We start from the raw sequence: 10,531 nt of genomic DNA on the forward strand, positions 1-10,531 counted from the left end.
GACCACAGCAACAGCTGGGAAATCCAACCTTTTTTACCCCAAGTTACATCTCAGCTAAAAAAGACACCGTCTTTTCAGCCTCAATCTTTCCTTTCCCATGAGGGCATGCAGGCAAAAGGCCAGTCATATCTGCCCAGACATAGAGGTAAGGGAAGTAGACTGCAGCAGGCAGCCCTTTCCCAGGAAAAGAAGCCCTCCACCGCGTCTGCCAAGTCCTCAGCATGACGCTGGGGCCGTGCAAGCGGACTCAAGGTGGGGGGGTAGTCTCAAGAGTCTCAGGGCGCAGTGGGATCACTCGCAAGTTGACCCCTAGATCGTACGAGTATTATCCCAGGGGTAAAGATTGGAGAGTCGAGACATCTTCTCCTCGCAGGTTCCTGAAGTCTGCTTTACCAACGGCTCCCTCCGACAGGGAGGCAGCATTGGAAACAATTCACAAGCTGTATATCCAGCAGGTGATAATCAAAGTACCCCTCCTACGACAAGGAAAAGGGTATTATTTTTCCACACTATATTGTGGTACTGAAGCCAGACGGCTTGGTGACACATAGTCTAAATCTAAAATGTTTTGAACACTTACATAAAAGGTTCAAATCGAGATAAAGTCACTCAGAGCAGTGATAGCGAACCGGAAAAAAGGGGACTATATGGTGTCCCTGGACATCAAGGATTACCTCCATGTCCAAATTTTGTCCTTCTCATCAAGGGTACCTCTGGTTCGTGGTACAGAACTGTCAATATCAGTTTCAGACGATGCCGTTTGAATTATCCACGGCACCCCGGGCCTTTTTACCAAGGTAATGGCCGAAAAGATGTTTCTTCAAAGAAAAAAGGCATCTAAATTATCCCTTACTTGCACGACCTAAAAAGGGCAAGTTCCAGAGAACAGTTGGAGGTCGGAAGAGCACTATCTAAAGTAGTTCTTCGACGGCACGACTGGATTCTAAATATTCCAAGAATCGCAGCTGTTTTCCGACGATACGTCTGCTGTTCCTAGGGATGATTCTGGACACGGTTCAGAAAAAGGTTTTTCTTCCCGAGGAAAAAGCCAAGGAGTTATCCGACCTGTCAGGAACCTCCTAAAACCAGGAAAGGTGTCTGTACATCAATGCACAAGAGTCCTGGGAAAAATGGTGGCTTTTTACGAAGCAATTCCATTCGGCAGATTCCATGCAAGAATTTTCCAAAGGGATCTGTTGGACAAATGGTCAGGGTCGCATCCTCAGATGCACCTGCGAATAACCCTGTCGCCAAGGACAAGGGTATATCTTCTGTGGTGGTTGCAAAAGGCTCATCTATTGGAGGGCCGCAGATTCGGCATACAGGATTTGATCCTGGTGACCACGGACGCCAGCCTGAGAGGTTGGGGAGCAGTCACACAAGGAAGAAACTTCCAGGGGGTATGGACGAACCTGGAAAAGTCTCTTCACATAAACATTCTGGTACTAAGAGCAATCTAAAATGCTCTAAGCCAGGCGGAACCACTCCTGCAAGGAAAACCGGTGTTGATTCAGTCGGACAACATCACGGCGGTCGCCCATGTAAACAGACAGGGCGGCACAAGAAGCAGGAGTGCAATGGCAGAAGCTGCCAAGATTCTTCGCTGGGCGGAGAATCACGTAATAGCACTGTCAGCAGTGTTCTTCCCGGGCGTGGACAACTGGGAAGCATACTTCCTCAGCAGACACGATATTCACCCGGGAGAGGGGGGTCTTCATCCAGAAGTCTTCCACATGCTAATAAACTGTTGGGAAAGACCAATGGTAGACATGATGGCGTCTCGCCTCAACAAGAAACTGGACAAGTATTGCGCCAGGTCAAGAGATCCACAGGCAATAGCTGTGGACGCACTGGTAACACCTTGGGTGTACAAATCAGTATATGTGTTTCCTCCTCTGCCTCTCATACCAAAGGTATTGAAGATTATACGGTGAGGAGGAGTAAGAACAATACTAGTGGCTCCGGATTGGCCAAGAAGGACTTGGTACCCGGAACTTCAAGAGTTGGTCACGGACGACCCGTGCCCTCTACTTCTGAGAAGGGACCTGCTACAACAGGGTCCCTGTCTCTTTCAAGACTTACCGCGGCTGCGTTTGACGGCATGGCGGTTGAACGCCAGATCCTAAAAGGGAAAGGCATTCCAGAAGAAGTCATTCCTACCTTGATTAAGGCAAGGAAGGAAGTCACCGCGAAACATTATCACCGCATTTGGCGAAAATATGTCGCGTGGTGCGAGGATCGGAGTGTTCCGACGGAGGAATTTCAACTGGGTCGTTTCCTACATTTCCTACAATCAGGATTGTCTATGGGTCTCAAATTGAGATCTATTAAGGTTCAAATTTCGGCCCTGTCAATATTCTTCCAAAAAAAGAATTGGCCTCAGTTCCTGAGGTACAGACTTTTGTTAAAGGAGTACTGCATATACAGCCTCCTGTGGTGCCTCCGGTGGCACCGTGGGATCTAAATGTAGTTTTAGATTTCCTCAAATCCCATTGGTTTGAACCATTGAAAAAGGTGGATTTTAAATATCTCACATGGCAAGTGACTATGTTACTGGCCCTGGCTTCCGCCAGGAGAGTATCTGAATTGGCGGCTTTATCTTATAAAAGCCCTTATCTAATCTTCCATTCGGATAGGGCAGAACTGAGGACTCGTCCGCATTTTCTCCCTAAGGTGGTATCAGCGTTTCACCTGAACCAACCTATTGTGGTGCCTGCGGCCACTGGCGACTTGGAGGACTCCAAGTTGTTGGACGTTGTCAGAGCCTTAAAAATATACATTTCAAGGACGGCTGAAGTCAGAAAATCTGACTCGCTGTTGATACTATATGCACCCAACAAGTTGGGTGCCCCTGCTTCTAAGCAGACGATTGCTCGTTGGATTTGTAACACAATTCAACTTGCTCATTCTGTGGCAGGCCTGCCACAGACTAAATCTGTTAAGGCCCATTCCACAAGGAAGGTGGGCTCATCTTGGGCGGCTGCCCGAGGGGTCTCGGCATTACAATTCTGCCGAGCAGCTACGTGGTCGGGGGAAAACACGTTTGTAAAATTCTACAAATTTGATACCCTGGCAAAAGAGGACTTGGAATTCTCTCATTCGGTGCTGCAGAGTCATCCGCACTCTCCCGCCCGTTTGGGAGCTTTGGTATAATCCCCATGGTCCTTTCAGGAACCCCAGCATCCACTTAGGACGATAGAGAAAATAAGAATTTACTTACCGATAATTCTATTTCTCGGAGTCCGTAGTGGATGCTGGGCGCCCATCCCAAGTGCGGATTATCTGCAATACTGTACATAGTTATTGTTAACAAATTCGGGTTATATTGTTAAGGAGCCATCTTTAAGAGGCTCTTTCTGTTGTCATACTGTTAACTGGGTTTAGATCACAAGTTGTACGGTGTGATTGGTGTGGCTGGTATGAGTCTTACCCGGGATTCAAATTGCCTCCCTTATTGTGTACGCTCGTCCGGGCACAGTACCTAACTGGAGTCTGGAGGAGGGTCATAGGGGGAGGAGCCAGTGCACACCACCTGATCTGGTAAAAGCTTTACTTTTTTGTGCCCTGTCTCCTGCGGAGCCGCTATTCCCCATGGTCCTTTCAGGAACCCCAGCATCCACTACGGACTCCGAGAAATAGAATTATCGGTAAGTAAATTCTTATTTTTTTCAATATCAATTGTGAGAAACACATCTCAGAGCCTTTTAAGACAATGTAACGGTGGTGGCGCATCTGAATCACCAAGGAGGTACTAGGATCCATGTTTTAATGCAAGATACAGCAACTATTATGACCATGGCAAATAACCTTGACAGCAGTGCATGTACCCGGGAAAGAAAATGTGGTAACAGATTTCATCAGCAGGAGAAAGATGCTTCCAGGAGAATGGGAATTAAACGCTGAGGTATTCCAGCAGATTGTGGACCATATGTGGATCATATGGCAACTCATTTGGACAAGAAGGTAGAGAACTTCCCAAAACAAGTGCTGTGGACGCACCCTCAATGCAGTGGAGGTTCAAACTAGGTTATGTGTTTCCACCATTTCTTTTAATAGCCTGGGTTCTGAAGAAGATAAGGGAGGATCAAGTAGAAGTTGGAGCAATTCTTCATTTTTGGCCAAGGAGAGCATTGTGTGTGACAGCTGGCCAAACAGGCCAGATCTGCTGCATCAGGGATCAATATTACACACAAGTCTATAGAAACTCCATTTAATTGTGTGGAGATTGAGTGGAGCAACACAAAGGTGTGCCTGATCAGATAATCCAAATCCTTATGCAAACATGGAAAAGGGTTTCTTCACAAGCATATTATAAGGTTTGGAAAAGATTTATTGGTTGGAAAGGATCCACTAATAATATAAAAAAGCTACAACATTGCGTGTGTTGCAATTTCTACATAACAGCTTTATGCAAAGACTGGCAGTTTCAACTATTAAAGGACAGATTGTGGCTATAAGTATCCTACAGGCCAGAACATTGGCAGATAGAGTTTCAAGATTTATTCAGGCTATTAAAAAAAATAAAAAAAATCTGTCCTATCAAATCATTTGTGGCCCCATAGTACTTGAATTTGGTCCTGAATTCCTTGATACATCCGTTTGAACCATAACAGGAGGTCCTCCTAAAACCTTGACTTGGAAAGTTGTTGTCCTTGTAGCAATCACTTCAGAATGAAAAGTAAGTGAGCTGCTTTATGTGCAAGAACCCTATTTGAATATTATGCCGGATGTGGTGGTGTTGAGAACGAAACCAAACTTTTTACCTAAGGTGGTATGATCTTTTCATTTAAATCTAGAGATCGTATTGCTGTCATTTTATCCTCAACCTAAGGATAAGAAAGAGAGAGAATGGCATACTTTTGCATCTGGTCAGAGCAATTTCCCTTTACTTGAGAGTGAAAAACTTCTGGAAATGTAAACATTTATTTGTCCTCCCAATGGGAGTGAACAAGGGTTGTTCTCCCACAAAACGGAGCTGATCATCTTCGTGTATGGGAATATAGGTCTGAAGATAACAGAAGTAATCATGGCACACTCGACCAGGACAATGGTGACATCATGGGTGAGGAAGGCTCAAGCGTCAATTAAGGTGGTTTTGTAGCATCTATCTGGTCTGCCATACATACTTTCTTTAGCCGGTATGCTTTAAATATTATGGACACCCGCTTTAGAGGTCAAGGTCTGCAGGGGGCTCTGGCAGAATAAATAGCACAATATCCACATATATTTGTGTTGGTGTCTATTTTATTATACCTCCCTGTATTCGGTTTTGGTATATCCCATTGTAATGGCTGCCATGGGGGAGCGTAGAAAAAAATTAGTAAATTATACTAACTGATAATTCCATTTCTTCATAGAAACCCCATGGCAGCCTATGAGTACCCTCTGATTCTAGTATTTTCCAGGGAATGATGAATGGAGACACTCGAAAGACAAGATGGAAGGGGAGGAGTGAGCATAAATACCAGCAGGTAGGCGGTACCTGGAAAACTTCCTGTCTAAACCAGGTAAATTGGTAGGTGACCGGTACTCACAAACACAGTCCAACTTGCCTGGGTGCCATCAAAAGAAATTGCAACAAGTCGGGGAAAGCAGCGGCACTCACAGATCTTAAATCCATGCAGTAGATAATTAAAGCATCAGGTCTCCATGTCAACGTTTCAATTTATTACATACATTTTCATCATGACAGCAAACAATCATAAACATGTCTTACATTATAGAAGAAGAAACATCCCGCCACCAAGACCATCACCGCGCACTGCTGTACCGGCGACGAGCTCCAGTGACGTCACACGATTGTAACGTGCACCTCCCGGCGCTGTTGCCATGGAAACCCGCCGCAGCGCTAAGAAAATACCACAACAGACATATTTAAAAAACGTCCACAAGATGGCAGCCAAGCACATGTGTAATACATTATAGATGTATACCAACACAACTACAACCTACAATTATAGGAAAGTTATATATACTATTAAAAATAATTATATATACTGAAATATCATATATTATTAGAGGCATTATATATCAATATATTATAATTATACTATTGATAAATTATCATTACACTATTGTAGGGGAAATTAGAGAAAACATCCTAAGTTGTTAGACTCATTTAACCCCAAAGGGGCCACTGAACGTAAGTATGTCTGGTTCCACGGTCACCCCCTCTGATATTAGGGAGGACATGATCAATGATCTTATGTCTCATAGTTGCCAATGAGTGTTTTGCCTCCTTAAAGTGGCGAGCCACAGGTTGGTCATAAGGAGTACCTTCCAATGATGCTGGAATAGCCTGCCGATGTAAGGCCATTCTTTCACAAAATTGTCTAACAGTTTTGCCTATATAGAGTAGGCCACAAGGACATTTAATGTAATAAATCACGTGTGCTAAGACATAAGACGTGCTTTATCTTGATTTTTGTACCGGATTGAGGATGTGTAAAACTGGAACCACACTCCATATACTGACACGTAGTACAACCTAAACATTTATAACACCCAGGCTGTTTGTTAAATTATCACATTTTTTCTCTAACGTCCTTGAGAATGCTGGGACTCCGTAAGGACCATGGGGAATAGGCGGGCTCCACAGGAGATAGGGCACTTTAAGAAAGCTTTGGACTCTGGGTGTGCACTGGCTCCTCCCTCTATGCCCCTCCTCCAGACCTCAGTTTTACATTGCCCAGAGCAAGATGGGTGCACTGCAGAGAGCTCTCCAGAGTTCTCTGCCTAGAAGCATTTTTGTTTGTATTTTTTTTTCTACCTTTTACTACTTTTTCACAGGGAGCACTGCTGGCAACAGGCTCCCTGCATCGAGGGACTGAGGAGAGAGGAGCAGACCTTCTTGCCAAAGATAGGCTCTGCTTCCTCGGCTACTGGACACTATTAGCTAGAGATGAGCGGGTTCGGTTTCTTTGAATCCGAACCCGCACGAACTTCACTTTTTTTTCCACGGGTCCGAGCGACTCGGATCTTCCCGCCTTGCTCGGTTAACCCGAGCGCGCCCGAACGTCATCATGACGCTGTCGGATTCTCGCGAGGCTCGGATTCTATCGCGAGACTCGGATTCTATATAAGGAGCCGCGCGTCGCCGCCATTTTCACTCGTGCATTGAGATTGATAGGGAGAGGACGTGTCTGGCGTCCTCTCCATTAGAATAGAGATAGATAGATTAGATAGAGAGAGATTGTGCAGAGTCGCAGACAGAGTTAGTTTACCACAGTCAGTGACCAGTGCAGTTGCTAGTTAACTTTTATTTAATATAATATATCCGTTCACTTCTCTCTGCTATATCCGTTCTCTGCCTGAAAAAAAAAACGATACACAGCACAGTCAGTCACACAGTGTGACTCAGTCTGTGTGCACTCAGCTCAGCCCAGTGTGCTGCACAGTCATCAATGTATAAATTAAAAGCTTATAATTAATTGTGGGGGAGACTGGGGAGCACTGCAGGTTGTTAGCAGGAGCCAGGAGTACAATTATATTAATTAACAGTGCACACTTTTGCTGCAGGAGTGGTGACCAGTGCCTGACCACCAGTATAGTATTGTTGTATACTACTAATATCTCTTTAAATATCAACCAGTCTATATTAGCAGCAGACACAGTACAGTGCGGTAGTTCACGGCTGTGGCTACCTCTGTGTCGGCACACGGCAGGCAGTCCGTCCGACCAGAATTGTATTATTTATTATTATATACCTACCACCTAACCGTGGTTTTTTTTTCATTCTTTATACCGTCATAGTGTCATCCTAATTGTTACGAGTATACTACTATCTCTTTATCAACCAGTGTACAGTGCGGTAGTTCACGGCTGTGGCTACCTCTGTGTCGGCACACGGCAGGCAGTCCGTCCGACCAGAATTGTATTATTTATTATTATATACCTACCACCTAACCGTGGTTTTTTTTTCATTCTTTATACCGTCATAGTGTCATCCTAATTGTTACGAGTATACTACTATCTCTTTATCAACCAGTGTACAGTGCGGTAGTTCACGGCTGTGGCTACCTCTGTGTCGGCACACGGCAGGCAGTCCGTCCGACCAGAATTGTATTATTTATTATTATATACCTACCACCTAACCGTGGTTTTTTTTTCATTCTTTATACCGTCATAGTGTCATCCTAATTGTTACGAGTATACTACTATCTCTTTATCAACCAGTGTACAGTGCGGTAGTTCACGGCTGTGGCTACCTCTGTGTCGGCACACGGCAGGCAGTCCGTCCGACCAGAATTGTATTATTTATTATTATATACCTACCACCTAACCGTGGTTTTTTTTTCATTCTTTATACCGTCATAGTGTCATCCTAATTGTTACGAGTATACTACTATCTCTTTATCAACCAGTGTACAGTGCGGTAGTTCACGGCTGTGGCTACCTCTGTGTCGGCACACGGCAGGCAGTCCGTCCGACCAGAATTGTATTATTTATTATTATATACCTACCACCTAACCGTGGTTTTTTTTTCATTCTTTATACCGTCATAGTGTCATCCTAATTGTTACGAGTATACTACTATCTCTTTATCAACCAGTGTACAGTGCGGTAGTTCACGGCTGTGGCTACCTCTGTGTCGGCAGTCGGCAGGCAGTCCGTCCATCCATAATTGTATTATTATTATAATATATACCACCTAACCGTGGTTTTTTTTTCATTCTTTATACCGTCATAGTGTCATACTAGTTGTTACGAGTATACTACTATCTCTTTATCAACCAGTGTACAGTGCGGTAGTTCACGGCTGTGGCTACCTCTGTGTCGGCAGTCGGCAGGCAGTCCGTCCATCCATAATTGTATTATTATTATAATATATACCACCTAACTGTGGTTTTTTTTGCATTCTTTATACCGTCGTCATAGTGTCATACTAGTTGTTACGAGTATACTACTATCTCTTTATCAACCAGTGTACAGTGCGGTAGTTCACGGCTGTGGCTACCTCTGTGTCGGCAGTCGGCAGGCAGTCCGTCCATCCATAATTGTATTATTATTATAATATATACCACCTAACCGTGGTTTTTTTTTCATTCTTTATACCGTCGTCATAGTGTCATACTAGTTGTTACGAGTATACTACTATCTCTTTATCAACCAGTGTACAGTGCGGTAGTTCACGGCTGTGGCTACCTCTGTGTCGGCAGTCGGCAGGCAGTCCGTCCATCCATAATTGTATTATTATTATAATATATACCACCTAACCGTGGTTTTTTTTTCATTCTTTATACCGTCGTCATAGTGTCATACTAGTTGTTACGAGTATACTACTATCTCTTTATCAACCAGTGTACAGTGCGGTAGTTCACGGCTGTGGCTACCTCTGTGTCGGCAGTCGGCAGGCAGTCCGTCCATCCATAATTGTATTATTATTATAATATATACCACCTAACCGTGGTTTTTTTATACCACCTAACCGTGGCAGTCCGTCCATAATTGTATACTAGTATCCAATCCATCCATCTCCATTGTTTACCTGAGGTGCCTTTTAGTTCTGCCTATAAAATATGGAGAACAAAAAAGTTGAGGTTCCAAAATTAGGGAAAGATCAAGATCCACTTCCACCTCGTGCTGAAGCTGCTGCCACTAGTCATGGCCGAGACGATGAAATGCCAGCAACGTCGTCTGCCAAGGCCGATGCCCAATGTCATAGTACAGAGCATGTCAAATCCAAAACACCAAATATCAGAAAAAAAAGGACTCCAAAACCTAAAATAAAATTGTCGGAGGAGAAGCGTAAACTTGCCAATATGCCATTTACCACACGGAGTGGCAAGGAACGGCTGAGGCCCTGGCCTATGTTCATGGCTAGTGGTTCAGCTTCACATGAGGATGGAAGCACTCAGCCTCTCGCTAGAAAACTGAAAAGACTCAAGCTGGCAAAAGCACCGCAAAGAACTGTGCGTTCTTTGAAATCCCAAATCCACAAGGAGAGTCCAATTGTGTCGTTTGCGATGCCTGACCTTCCCAACACTGGACGTGAAGAGCATGCGCCTTCCACTATTTGCATGCCCCCTGCAAGTGCTGGAAGGAGCACCCGCAGTCCAGTTCCTGATAGTCAGATTGAAGATGTCAGTGTTGAAGTACACCAGGATGAGGAGGATATGGGTGTTGCTGGCGCTGGGGAGGAAATTGACCAGGAGGATTCTGATGGTGAGGTGGTTTGTTTAAGTCAGGCACCCGGGGAGACACCTGTTGTCCGTGGGAGGAATATGGCCGTTGACATGCCAGGTGAAAATACCAAAAAAATCAGCTCTTCGGTGTGGAGGTATTTCACCAGAAATGCGGACAACAGGTGTCAAGCCGTGTGTTCCCTTTGTCAAGCTGTAATAAGTAGGGGTAAGGACGTTAACCACCTCGGAACATCCTCCCTTATACGTCACCTGCAGCGCATTCATAATAAGTCAGTGACAAGTTCAAAAACTTTGGGTTACAGCGGAAGCAGTCCACTGACCAGTAAATCCCTTCCTCTTGTAACCAAGCTCACGCAAACCACCCCACCAACTCCCTCAGTGTCAAT

The sequence above is a fragment of the Pseudophryne corroboree genome, chromosome 1 (assembly GCF_028390025.1).
Source record: "Pseudophryne corroboree isolate aPseCor3 chromosome 1, aPseCor3.hap2, whole genome shotgun sequence".
Classification (NCBI taxonomy): domain Eukaryota; kingdom Metazoa; phylum Chordata; class Amphibia; order Anura; family Myobatrachidae; genus Pseudophryne; species Pseudophryne corroboree.